A 15,017-nucleotide genomic window follows, 5' to 3' on the forward strand; every position below is an offset into this window, starting at 1 on the left:
AAGGAAAACATCCAAGGATAATTGTCTACCAACAAGAATAACATATCTACCCTAGATAGTATCATTCGAGATATATGATTAACGAACTTGAGAAATTTTGGGAATTTTGGAAGGGGAAAAGGGACCCAAATCTCTTCCATAATCAGGTTGAGAAGAGCCCTTAGTAGAAGATTCTGATCAAGATCGCATGTTATAATGGGATTTTCCATGAATTTCATATGAACTCTCATTAAAATATGGAATGGATGGAATGGGAGTCGAGCAACATATAGAATCAGAAACAATGGAACATGAGATCACCCGTAAGGAAAAACGAGTATCCCTAACCCCCAATGCATGTGAAATCACTGACACCGACATATTCAATGTACTAGGAGATAAAATAAAAAATGGAGAGGGGGAAGAAAGGGAAAAAGAACCATGAGTAGATGAGGACGTTGCTCAGTTGGATCTTGTAACCTTGGTTGTCCATCCTATATCGATTCTCCACATCCTACTTTTATGATCCACTTGACAGCTTCTCACAATCATCCACTTAGTTATGGATTCTATCCTTATTACCACCATTGATTTCAAACCAATATTTAAGAATCAAAGGGAAATCTATGAAAATATGTATGAACTTGTGACACCATGGACATCGGAATGACACACCTTCATAATCCATCTTCTAGTGGTGAATGAGCCCTTTGTAATGCAAGATAGAATTAGCCATGAAACCCTATTCAATATGTAGATGAATCAAAATCCTAACATATGAAATCTTACTAGTCTCTAGTAAGATCTATTATAATAAAAATACTTCCCTGTTTCTCCAAAATATGTATTTTTTCCATAGATGAAGTGGCAACCCCAGAAGTGGAAGCTCAATAGGACTCACAACCAGTTGTTCCGTTTCTGTATCAAAAAGAGGGGACCACCTCTTTAGATATATTGAAGCCAATTGATTTTTCCAAAAAATCAACAATACCCATCATGCATGTTATTCCTTGCCAAACTTAAGAGCAAACCAACCCTTTGACAAAGTGCAAATATGTCACAGAGTAGATCACACCGCCCCATTCTTCCTATGCCCACTTTTTGAGGCCCAAGGAAGTGTAATTTCTTCCCCTAACCTGTTCGAATAACACCCTTTCTGGCATAATCATAATGTCATCCAATCTAAGCTCACTCCAAAGGATTCTTGTATGACCTCTTTCTTTCAGCTTTGTGCATTTGGATTTCCTCCACTTATTCAAAAAACCACCTTCAAGGGATCCTTCCAAAGGAACAATAGACGGAGCTTCAGGGAGACCAAATAACACACCTGCGGACTGTACATCATGGCTAATATCAAAATACATTAGGTCATGAAAAACAACATATGACCAAGGGAAACCCTCATACTGAGATAAACCCATAATCACATTTCTTCCCCCCAAAAGAACCCCGTGCACCCAGTAAAACTTGCACTTTAGTCGAGAGAAGTTGTCAAGACAAAATTATGGAAAGGAAATGTTCAAAAATCCTCATTAGCATCCTGAGAAGATAAATCCGACAAAAATTTTACTCGAGACTGATATTGGGTGTTACAATTTATACAGTTTTCCACAAAATTAAGATCTTCTAATGAAACCCTGACCAAACTAACATTTTTCTCTAAAGGGGTTGATCATTCTTGTACAACAACCTCTGAAATATCTGCTTCTCCCATAAGAATTTGATCAGTAATCACTACCTTAGAACCATGATTAGGGTAATTTTGTATAACTTTAGACAAATAAGGGAGCGATGAATAATACCATAAATCTAGGGAGCCAGATGTCATACCCATGTCAAAAACTTGGAGTTGGCGTGGAGATTCATTTCAGATGGATATTCCTTTGAAGGGATCTACTAAGTTATAAACATTGTCCTCCACCATTATGGTGAATATCCTCTTCTACAACTAAAAGAAAAAACCACTAAAAATCACGAGGTAACTACCCCTCCAGATAACCTCCAACCATGACCTGAAACCTGAACAGTTGACATGATAGAAAAAATTCTCCTTCTACCTTATCAGAATGAACCTTGTTGAATTCCTAAGGTAAAATATAAAACTATGCCTGAGCACCTATTTCCACTGGTAAAGACAAAAACCTCCTTCTTCACTTGCAAAAACCTTTAACTAAAATCTTGTGGTGAATTCAACCGCGATAAAACAAACCATAGAGCCAATTAATGAGTCTAAACATTCAAAACACTATAACGAGAACACAAATTAGAACCCAGAACTCTGAATCAACAACCAAAACCAACTACAACTTCAAACATCATATTTCGTAATGTATACGCTACTTCGATGTGTCATACCGGCGTGTATATGCGCTTTTACCAAAGAGAACCAGCGTATAGATCTACAAATACTAACTTAAAACATCACATCTATTCCAGACTTTAGTCATACCCATATCAAGACATTTACATTGTAACTCATGCGTTAGTATTTAGATCTAGACTATCCATGATCAAACCACATAATGATAATTCATTTCAAGTCTTATGATCTTGATCCCTCATTAGATCTCATCCCTCATCAACCACTAAGGTTCATCCTTAGTTGCACGAGAAACCCATAACATGCATATTTACTTTTGATCTCACTCTTCATAAGAGATTCATTTCTTACACCCCTTGGCCTAATGACCTTCTGCTCCTTATATAGTTTTACGCCTTCCTCAATACCTTGGACAAAAACCACTTAGGACCAATACCTCAGACCAATTACCCTTAACCAAACCTTGATTTTCCATCCCATATGTGGTTTTCCTTCTGTGAAAGGGCATGCATACATATATGCTCCTTTTGTTCTATTAACCTATGTGTATACTCCACTTGGAAAAAGTGAACGAGGGTATACTTCTTAAACCACTCTCTTTCTTCAACCTCTGTTGATCTGAATTTGAAACTACTTGTAAATGGTTTGCAAGGTATTCAATTTAGATATATACATATTTAAAAGATGTCCATGTCTTGCAGAAAGAAAACAAATGAAATTTTCAGCTGTTCATGACCCATTTAAGCATAGTAGATTTATTTCCTTTTACTGTTTAACACACTGAAACGAATTTGTTCTACAAAATAAATCAACCACAGATGCAAAAGAAGTTGATAAAGTAGTTCACCCCTCCTGGGCTACGTCTGCTGGGTCCAAAGCTCCCAAATGGGCCTGTCCTTGATTTAATTAAATGCTCAAATTGAATATACAGCTGAATAGAAGCATCCACAGGTGGAATAGATGGTAAAAATGGATTCAGAACACTTGAATCCTTCAGGATTGACTACTGGTTCACCTCCAATGGATACCTGCAACCCTATACAGTCTTCACAATACTGGGCCCTAGTGGTTCCTAGAATTTTCACGGCTCCAAAACCTCTGCAAATGACCTCAGATGGTTATAAGACCTACACCAATAGCTTCAGAAGGTCGAAAATACCCAAAATCAAAAAAAAAATCGTCCAAAACTGCCTTTCCTAGCCAAAGTTATGGCCCATTAAAGATTTCCTCTAGTTTGGCCTAAAAAAACTCCAGCTAACTGTAGTTATGGCCAGAGAGGCCCGCCAAATATGGAGTGGCCACCAAATTTGGCGTGCTCCACCAAATATTCCGCCATGCTAACTGCAGTTAATAAATACATGTGAACGGATTTGTGGGGCGGCGGTTAGGCGCCTCGGATTTTGTGCCCGCGGTTAAAGGTTTGGCCCACGGTTTTTGGGCTGTGGTCACATGGTATGGGGGTTGGCCCCTAGGGCCTGGCCCCCTTTGGGCCCCGCCTCAACACAAATTTAAACTTTAAATAAACTTGTCTCCGCCTTTAATTCATGACTCACACCATTGATGCAATGGTAAAACGTTGTCTTTGCTCTAGTGAGGTCGCAGGTTCAAACCACAGAACTTCCCATATATTTTTTTCAAACATGCGCCCATATAATGCTTGCTGACATCATTGTGCGCCACATGGCGGCCTCCGGGCCTGCCACATGGCAGATTTTTATTGGCTGTTCGAAGGGAATATTCCCTAGAATATTCCAAGGAATATTCTGTGGAATATTCTATGGAATATTCTTTTTTTTAATTATTTTTTTTGAAAAATTCAAAATTCCAATGTTACTGAGAAATCCTTCTTTTTGCCATAACTTTCTCATACGGCGACCATTTTTTGAACCGTTTGTGGTGCTGGAATCAAGAAGATGAGCACTTTTCAATCATTTAACTCTGAACCAGTTCTGAGCATTTTAAATTTTGAGCATTGTACGACACTTAGGACATGAGCACCTGATCACGCCTCCCCATTGGGAAGCTTTTGGACCCCAAAAGCCTTCAACTACCTGTTAAAGAGGTGAGGGTATAGCTCCATCACTCTGTCCACCTCTATCCACTTTGCCTTGCTCAGTTTGCTGCCTTTGAAACCAACCCGAACATAATCTACACTGCCCCTCCTTAAAGTGCGTGTCCTTCTGTCAAGGATTGTATCTTCTTTCAGTTCATCTAAGAATTCTGGTGAGAAATCTTCTATAGATGGTAGCTGAACAACACTTTCATGATCAGCAATCAAAGGAGGTTCATACAAACGTAAGTTCTCCACATTGACAACAGAATACATTTGCATGTAGGAAGGCAAATCTAATTAAAAAGCATTATTTCCAACCTTCTTGAGGATTTTGAATGGACCATAACGAATAGGCTTCAGCTTTTTACCTTCTTCTTGCATCCTTTCCTTACTAATGTACAGCCATACCTCATCCCCTTCTTGAAACTTGTGATCGACTCTATGCTTGTCGTGTCTTTCCTTGTACTTTCCTTGACTCTTCTCAAGTTGTTCTTGAATTTGCTGATGTATTTGCTGAATTTTTTCAATGAATGAATGAGCTTTGTCAATATCACTATGTCCCTCAATGGCAACATCTTTCTCAAGAATGAAATCAAGAGGTGATTTTGGGAAGTAACCAAAACAAGCTTCAAACGGTGAGGTGTTTGTGGAAGAGTGCTTGGCTCGATCTTAAGCATGTTGTATGTAGTGCAAATGTTCATCCCACAGCTTGGGATGCTTGCTGCAATATCCTCTCAAGAGGTGCACAATGGTTCTATTTACAACTTCTGTTTGTCCATCTGTTTGCGGATGGAAAGCAGTACTTTTCTTCAACTTGGTGTCCATCATCTCCCATAGGTTGGACCAAAAATTCCCCACAAATCTGGAATCCCTGTCACTAAAAATGGAAGTAGCAAAACCAAAGTGAATCCATACATGATGAAAAAATAATTCAGCAGTTTGTTCAGCAGTTATAGTTTTCTTACAAGGCATAAGTATTAACATTTTGCTGAAACGATCAACTACTACATATAAATAATCATGCTGCTTTCTAGATTTTGGCAAACCTCCTACAAAATCCATAGAGATGCTCCCCCATGGTCTAGAAGGTACCGGCAAAGGAGTATACAAGCCAAGCTTCCTATTACTAGGCTTGCTTGTAGCACATAATGAACATCCTCTTATGAACCTTGAAAGAGAATCTACCATGCGAGGCCAATAGCAATACCTCTGTAGATGTGCAATTGTTTTGCTTACCCCAAAATGGCCAGCAATAAGAGAAGAATGAGCTTCTCTTATGACATTTATTCTCTCCCCCTGTGGTATACACAACTTTCCCAAATGAAACAGCAAATTATTATGCATGTGATAGTCATTTTCCTCTACATGATTCCCTTTACTCAAGTTAGCATACACATCTTTAAAGTCATCATCAGTTGCATATTGTTCTATGTAACTATCATGTACAATGGAATAATTCTTAAGTAAAGTAACAGCACCAATAATAGGCCTTGAAAGCATATCAGCAACCTTATTCAAAGTACCTTTCTTGTACCTTATTACCAAATGGAACTGTTCAAGAAGCCCATCCATCTGAAGTGTTGTGACTGTTGTAACTTGCTTTGTGATTGCAAGTATTGTAAGGGCTGATGGTCGATATGTATAAAAGTTTCTTTGCCCATCAAATAGTGTTTCCACTTTTTGACACTTTGCACCAATGCATACAACTCCTTATCATATGTAGGATAATTTACAACAGCACCATTAAAAGTTTCAGAATGAAAAGCAATAGGCTTACCATGCTGTAGAAGAACTGCACCCATGGCATAATCACTAGTATCGGTTTGTATCTCAAATGGTTGTCTCAAATCCGGTAATGCAAGGACCGGAGCTAAACTAATCTTCTCTTTCAAACATTCGAAAGCTTTTTGATGCTTGCCTCCCCATTGGGAAGCATGCTTCACACTTGTCATTGCATGCATAGGAGCTGCTATAGAAGAGAAGTTAGAGATGAACTTCCTCCAATATTGAGCTGCACCCAAAAAACTTCTTACCTCTGTTATGGATTTGGGAGTAGGCCACTTCACAATAGCCTCGATCTTAGCAGGATCAATTCTCAAAGCACCTCCTCCTACTATGTGTCCTAAATAAACCAAAGAAGTCTTTCCAAATTCACACTTTGACATTTTAAGAAATAACTAATTCTTCTTCAAAACATCAAGTACTTTCCTAACATGCATGACATGATCTTCTCTAGACTTGCTGAAAATTAAGATGTCATCTAAGTAGACAATAACGAAATCATCAAGAAAAGGATGCAAGACATCATCCATTACCCGTATGAAAGTTGCAGGTGCATTACACAAACCAAATGGCATCACAAGCCACTCAAAGAGTCCTTGTTTGGTTTTAAAGGTTGTCTTCCAAATGTCACTTTCTTCAATTCTTACTTGATGATATCCACTGCGCAAGTCTAGCTTAGTGAAATATCGAGCATCTTTGAGATGGTCTAGCAAATCATCTATCCTTGGGAGTGGGTAACGATTCTTTACCGTTATCTTGTTCAAGGCCCTGAAATCAACACACATACACCAAGTGCCATCTTTCTTTGGAATCAATACAATCGGTGACCCACATGGCAAAGTACTTGGCTTTATGAAACCCTTGTCCAACAAGTCCTTGATTTGCTTCTTTATTTCAGCATTCTCCATAATAGACACGTGGTACATGCCTATGTTTGGAAGAGGACAATCTGGATGCAAATGGATTTCATGCTGAATCTCCCTCTTAAGAGGCCAACCTGTTGGCTCCTGAAACATCTCATGATATGCATCAACTACATCATACAGTTCTGACTTAAGTTTTGGATCACAATTGTCAAATGACTCATGATTCACATCAACCTTGGGCTTAATCATAAGAAGAACAAAATTCTTACTTGAATTGACCAGCCTTTTTACCTGTCCTACATTCACCATCGCTATATTTGTCTTCTTGCGATGAGCTCTAACAATGAACTCCTTGCCATCTTTGAAAAGATGATATTTGTTTTCATGGCGATGAAAGATAGCTTTCCTGTCAAACAAGTAAGGACTTCACAAAACAATTCCTGCTATATCAAAAGGTACCACATCAAGTGCAACTGTGTCAATAAAATGTGCAGTAATTGCAAAGGGCAATGTGCACTTCCTTGAAACTTGTAAATTTGTATCCTTGCAAATCCATCCAAGTGGATATGGCTTCGGATGTGGAACGGTCTCAAGTTTAAGCTGCTTGACCAAGTCCTCTGATATAAGGTTTGCTTGTGACCCACTATCAAAAAGTGTGTCAATTTTAGTATGTTTTGAAATCACCCTCACATGAAACAGTTCAATTCTTTCTTCCTCATTAGGAGCTTGTACATGACAGTTTGAGGTACTAGTGCTGGCTTGAGTTTCAATTTCTTTTCCCTTCAAGTTTTTCAAATCCATGGCTACAATTTTGGTTTCATCACCTGAATCATCCCCTAAATCTTGTGGTGTAGATGTAGTAGCAGTAGTTTTCTGTTTCCCTTTGGATTTGTTAGATTGAGGTCATTTTTCAGGATGCAATTTCCAATATTTTTTCTCGTCATGGCCTAGTTTAGAACAGTGTTTACAGATCACTCTCTCACTCTCCTATTTGACAGATGCATTCTTTTTGCCCTTTCCCTTGGAGGTTTTCTCTTTGTTTTTCCCCTTGGGGGGCTTGTTTCTACCCTCTTCAAATGTGTTTTTTCCCCTTGCCTCTAAATGGGTAGCTTGGACACAAACCTCATTCAGGCTAGTAGGGTTAAACATCAAGATGATGTGTCTAAGGTAGCTATGCAAGCCACCAATGTATTTCAGCAAGGTTTCTTGGGTCTGTAAATCTACCCCTAACAAGAGAGCTCTTCTCCTGAATTCTTGGGTGTAGTCTTGGACACTCTGACCCTTAATTTGTCTGAAATTTTTCCAGTTCATAATGGCTTTCTGCATGTGAGCAAGAGGATAAAACTGTTTTTTGATGGCTAACAGAAATTCAGGCCATGTTAAGGTAACCTTACCAAATTTCTTGATCTCCCCTTTAGTCTTGGCCTCCCACGAGACCAATGTTGCTCCATCCATTCTCAAAGAAGCCAACTGAATCTTTGTGGCATCATCATGCATATTCTGGATCCTCAAGTAAACTTCCAACTGCCTAATCCAATTGTCAAGCTTTTCTGCATTCACTTCACCATTAAACATAGGTAATTCGAATTTTACATCAAGCTTCAAAAAAGGACTTTTTCCAGAGGATCTATGCTTATGCACAGAAGAAGAAGACGAGGATGAAGAGGAAGAAGGTGACGATGGGGGTGGTGTATCACCATTACCTCCATGTCCTTTCTTGGAATGATCATCATCCTTCTTACCTCCTGAAGAGCCCTCTCCTTCGTGAGGATGTTTGGACCCTTCTCCAGCCAATTTCTCATTTCTTTCTTGGTACAATATCCTCACCATTTCAGTGAGGTCTAAGAAAGCCTTTCTGAAGACTCTTTCTTCTTCTTTTGGATCCATGTCTGCAGGAATTTCTTCTTCACGTGCAAACATTATTGAAGCTTCCGCTGAGACTCTTGAGGGTGAAATTGAAGGTGGAGGTGATGGCTCTCTCGCCTTCCTTGACTGAGGATTCTCTAGGTCTCTAGTCAACTATCCTTCCCCTCTTTTAAGTTTCAACCTAGTAAGCATCAATACTTGCAAGACAGTTAGAAGATCTTTGCACAAAAACAATCAAAACACAACTACACCAGAGATTGACTCAAAGAGCATTTATCTACTTTGCAATTGTATAACAAGAGCATTTCGAAGGCTTCCTGGCTCGTTTCAGGCTCTGTCTATAGTTTATTTGACTGCTTTTGATACAAAGAAACAACAACATAGATCTGATACCAACTTGATCTGAATTTGAAACTACTTGTAAATGGTTTGCAAGGTATTCAATTCAGATATATACATATTTAAAAGATGTCCATGTCTTGCAGAAAGAAAACAAATGAAATTTTCAGCTGTTCATGACCCATTTAAGCATAACAGATTTATTTCCTTTTACTGTTTAACACACTAAAATGAATTTGTTCTGCAAAATAAATCAACCACAGATGCAAAAGAAGTTGATAAAGCAGTTCACCCCTCCTGGGCTATGTCTGCTGGGTCCAAAGCTCCCAAATGGGCATGTCCTTGTTTTAATTAAATGCTCAAATTGAATATACAGCTAAATAGAAGCATCTACAAGTGAAATAGATGGTAAAAATGGATTCAAAACACTTGAATCCTTCAGGATTGACTACTGGTTCACCTCCAATGGATACCTGCAACCCTATACAGTGTTCACAATACTGGGCCCTGGTGGCTCCTAGAACTTTCACGGCTCCAAAACCTCTACAAATGACCTCAGATGGTTGTAAGACCTGCACCAATGGCTTCAAAAGGTCGAAAATACCCAAAATCAAAAAGAAATTCGTCCAAAACCGCCTTTCCTAGCCAAAGTTATGGCCCATTAAAGATTTCCTCCAGTTTGGCCTAAAAAAACTCCAGCTAACTGTAGTTACGGCCAGATAGGCCCGCCAAATATGGAGCGGCCGCCAAATTTGGCGCGCTCCGCCAAATATTCCGCCATGCTAACTGCAGTTAATAAATACATGTGAACGGATTTGTGGGGCGGCGGTTAGGCACCTTGGATTTTGTGCCCGCGGTTAAAGGTTTGGCCCATGGTTTTTGGGTTGTGGTCACATGGTATGGGGGCTGGCCCCCTTCGGGCCCCGCCTCAACACAAATTTAAACTTTAAATAAACTTGTCTCTGCCCTTAATTCACGACTCACACCATTGGCGCAACGGTAAAACGTTGTCTTTGCTCTAGTGAGGTCGCGGGTTCAAACCACAGACCTTGCCATATAATTTTTTCAAACATGCGCCCATATAATGCTTGCTGACGTCATCCTGGGCCACGTGGCGGCCTCCGGGCCTGCCACGTGGCAGCTTTCTATTGGCTGTTCAAAGGGAATATTCCCTAGAATATTCCAAGGAATATTCTATGGAATACTCTTTTTTTATTTTTTTTTTTAAAATTCAAAATTCCAATGTTACTGAGAAATTCTTCTTTTTGACATAACTTTCTCATACAGCGACCATTTTTCGAACCATTTGCGGCGCTGGAATCAGGAAGACGAACACTTTCTAGTCGTTCAACTTTGGACTAGTTTTGAACATTTTAAATTTTGAGAATTTTATACACTTAGGACATGAGCACCTGATCATCTATAGTCTGATTTGTAATCCTTTTGATCCAAATGGAAAATGGCATAAACCCATGGTATTCATCGACCCATGTTATTAATCCATCCATGGAATTTACCCATGGTATTGTAAGTGGCATCCACCCATGGTATTTATCTACCCATGCTATTGTAAGTGATATCCACCCATGGTATTTATTCACCCATGGTATTGTGACATCCACCCATAGTATTATAAGTGACATCCATCCATGGTATTCATTCACTCATCGGATTGACCTGTGGTATTGTAACTGAAAAATACTATAAGTAAGAAGTCGCATTTTGTGAAAGGATAATTTGTCTGCCAAAATGTAGCTCTTACAGTTATTCTCCATTAAAAAAAAAAAAAAATCTTTATCGTTTTGTTTATTGGGAATTTGCCTCATTTTCTTCTGGCATTTCGTTTCCTTTTCAATTTCTTAGATATTAGGGGCCTCCCCCAAAGATCTATATTAGTGGTATCAAAGCATGTTATGATTCTATGGGAATGAGGGCTTAATGCATATTTTAGTTTCATGTTTTGCAATAATATTCAACAAACTTCAAGCATGTTCTATGTCCTCCACAGAGCATTTTCTTGTTCCAAACAAGATTTTTTTTTTCATTTTCTTTGCAGGAAGGTTTTGGGGTGGCAAGTTTGCAAATCAGATCTTAAATTTTTCATGCAAAATTTACAAAAATAAATAACAAATCTGGATTCCTTGCAAAAAATACCCAAATTAAAAAAAATAATCAGCCAAATGGGAGTCCGGATGAGGGAGATATCACTGATTTAAAATTAGTTATGTTGAAGAAATGTTTCTGACACCAATTCATGGATGGTGGCTCTCCTATATTTTTTTGAAATTTTAGTGCAAAATTTCAGAAAAGGATTGTAGATCTGAGCTCCTCTAGAAAAATTGCTCAATTTAAAAAAAAAATGGGTAAAATCGAAGTTCAGATGTGGGAGATATCATTGATTTAAAATCAATTATTTTTTCAGAACTTTTCTGTCAACGACAAATTTGAAGCAGGAATATGAGATTCTAGAGTGTCGAAATAAGGATTTCCAACACATGGGAAGATGCAAAATGGTCCTTCTATTTCCAAAAATGGGTTATAATAAATATTCTGAGTTATATTGACCGAGTTATGTCCATTTTAATTCTCGACCAGCATTCCGAGTGGGTTCCCTTTAGAGACGTGCCCTCCCACCCTGTTTTAGTAGGCATCTGCTTCACATTCATTATTTTCAACACAACATGATTCAACTTATGGGTCAACTGCACAAAATCCTTGTCATCAAAGTTCATTTGCTAGGCCACACATTGTTAATATTAGAGTTGATCACAAGCATTACAGGTATCTCTATCCTCGGATCTTCATTTTTCATGGTTATGTGTCATCCACAAACCCACACTTCATCAAAGTCCATTTACTAGGCCGCACAATGTTAGTATCACAGTTTCTCACAAGCATTACAGGATATCTCTATCCTCAGATCTTCATTCATCATGGTTATTGGTCATCCACAAAACCACACTTCATCGAAGTCCATTTTCTAGGCCACACATTGTCAGTATCATAGCTGGTAACAAGCATTACAGGGTCACTCTATCCTCAGATCTTTCTTCATCATGGTTATGGGTTAACGACATAAAACCCTTCTCTTCAGTGGCTCTTCATATTCAACAAAGGCTTTGGAGGAGGAAAATTCATGTCGGGTTGTGTTATATTCTTTCCATGACTAGCCCACATAGTTAGCCTGGGGGTTAGAGGGGGGTGGAGCCCCCCTTTCATTGCACTGATTGAGTAGCAGGTGGGTCATAGGGGGTTTGAGGGGTGCAGGTAACCCCCCTCTATTGGGTCTGAGACAGCACCTCAGAATTTTATTTCTTTTGGACCCTATATTAGCTTGGGCAGACCTACCTACGGTTTTGTGCATGATTTTTGCACATGGTTTTGGACACAATGGTTTTCGGTCCATTGTATTGGATTCTTTAGCATGTATAAATATGTATTGTAACATTGAAAGGAACATAATGAAAAATCAAGCAGGTAGTCCCAGTTTTGGGAGCCAGGGGAAAATATCTATATATATGTGTTTTATGTGTTATACTCTCACATCGTTTATTTTCTATTTTCTAGAATCATATGCAGGTAATTTCTGTATGGGGTTAAAACCTACATTTCATATCAGAGTTGTTTTGGATTCAAGGGGACACCTTTTTTGTTGAGGGGTTTCCCTTGGGCCTGTGGTAGACCTTGTTCAGTGGTAGATCTGCGAGATTGATTCAAGTGGTGAAAGGGGATGGCGAGTAGTGGAAAGATAGAGATTGAGAAATTTAATGGTCAGACTTTTGAGTTGTGGAAACTCAAGATGGAAGATTTCTTCGTGGATAAAGATCAGTGGATTGTGGTAGATCCAAGTACTACACCATTGGGAGTGTTCGATGAAGAATGCAAGAAGTTGGATCAAAAGGCAAAGAGCACAATACGATTGTGTTTCTTAGATTCAATATTGCTGAATGTATCAGGGGAAGATACAGTGAAGGCTTTGTGGGACAAGTTATGGACTTTGTACCAATCTATGTCTCTGGTGAACAAATTATTCCTACAGAAAAAGTTGTATAACTTGAGGATGAAAGATGGAGACTCGGTGATAGAGCATCTGAACACACTTAATACTATGGTAAGTCAATTATTATCTGTTTATATTAAATTTTAGACGAAGATAAGTGTATTAGTTTGTTATGTTCCCTACCAGATTCATGGGATAGTCTGGTTATTTCAATAGGTAGCAATACAACTTCCTTGCAGTTTGATTAAATAGTCTCATCCTTGCTGATGGAGGAGATGAGACGGAAAAATATGGAGAGCTAGAATGGTGATTCCTTGTCTATATGAGGATGGTCGCAGAATAGAAACAAAAATAAGTCATAGAGTGGGCGATCTAAATCTCCAGGAAAACCTATAAAGGTGGTGCGTTGGAAATGTGGAAAGGAAGGGCACTACAAAAGGGACTATAAATCTAAATCTCCTGATAAATGAAAGGGATCTGATGATGCACCTTCTGTAGAGGTAAAAACCACCTGAGATGAAGGTGGCAATGTGTACTTGGTTTCTTCAAGTACAAATGTAGATCATGAGGCATGGATGATTGACTCAGGTCCATCATTTCACTTGACTCCCCATAGAGTGGTTCTGCGAGTGTGAGAAATATGATGGTGGTGATCTCTTCTTAGGGGATGACAGGAGGGCTAGAATCATTGTTCGTGGAAAAGTAAAGTTGAAGTTGCAAGGTGGAAGGGTTAGAACACTTACGAGTGTTCTCCATATTCCTGCATTAGCCAGAAATTTTATTTTTGTAAGAAAGTTGGATGATGTAGGTGTAAAAACAGTGTTCGAGAAGGATACCTACAAGATGGTTCAGGGGGCACTGGTATCGATGCGGGGAGTTTGGATTGGAACTCTTTTCAGGATGCAAGGTAGCACTGTTATTGATGGGTGCAACAGTTTTGTGGCTCCTGAACATGGAGCAGAAAATCTAGTCGTCTCTGGATAGAAGACCATGCTATGGCATCAAAGGCTTGGACATATTGGAGAGAAGGGCCTGCGAATACTTCATGGTAAAGGTATGGTAGAAGGTATGAGTATAGATCTCTGTATTTTGATTTCTATGAAAATTGTGTATATCGAAAGCAGAATCGGGTGAGTTTCCCCTTGGTGGTAAGAGGGTGAAACATATATTAGAACTTGTGCATAGTGATGTGTTTGGACCTGTGAAGGTCCCATCACTAGGTAAGTTTGTGTACTATGTATCATTTATAGATGATTTCTCAAGGAATACATGGATATATTTCCTTAAGAATAAATCTGAAGTCTTTAACAGGTTTTAAAAATTTAATGCTATGGTGGAAAAACAGACAAAGAAGAAGATAAAGGTGTTGAGGGCAGATAATGGTGGAGAGTTTTGCAGCAAGGAGTTTGAATATTTCTGTAAGAAGTACGGTATAGCATGGCAAAAGACTACTCCATACACACCTGAGCAAAATGTAGTTGCAAAAAGAATGAACAAGACATTCATGGAAATGGTAGGAAGAATTCTTAGTGGTGCCAGGTTAGGACAAGAATTCTGGGTAGAGGTGGTGGAGACAGCATGTTACCTAGTCAATAGATCACCTTCATTAATGTTGGAGGATAAGACTCCACAAGAGGTATTGATTGGTAAGAAACCCTCTCTTTCACATCTAAAGGTATTTGGATGTGATTCATCTGTAAATGTTCTAAAGGAGAAAAGAACCAAGTTGGATAGTAAATCTAAAAAGTGCATCTTTATTAGTTATAAGGATGGTTTAAAGGGTTATAAGCTTTGCAACGCGGTAACAATCAA

Source organism: Pinus tabuliformis, chromosome X (assembly GCF_031772625.1).
Source record: "Pinus tabuliformis cultivar Carrire ecotype Pingquan chromosome X, CPIR1, whole genome shotgun sequence".
Taxonomy (NCBI): domain Eukaryota; kingdom Viridiplantae; phylum Streptophyta; class Pinopsida; order Pinales; family Pinaceae; genus Pinus; species Pinus tabuliformis.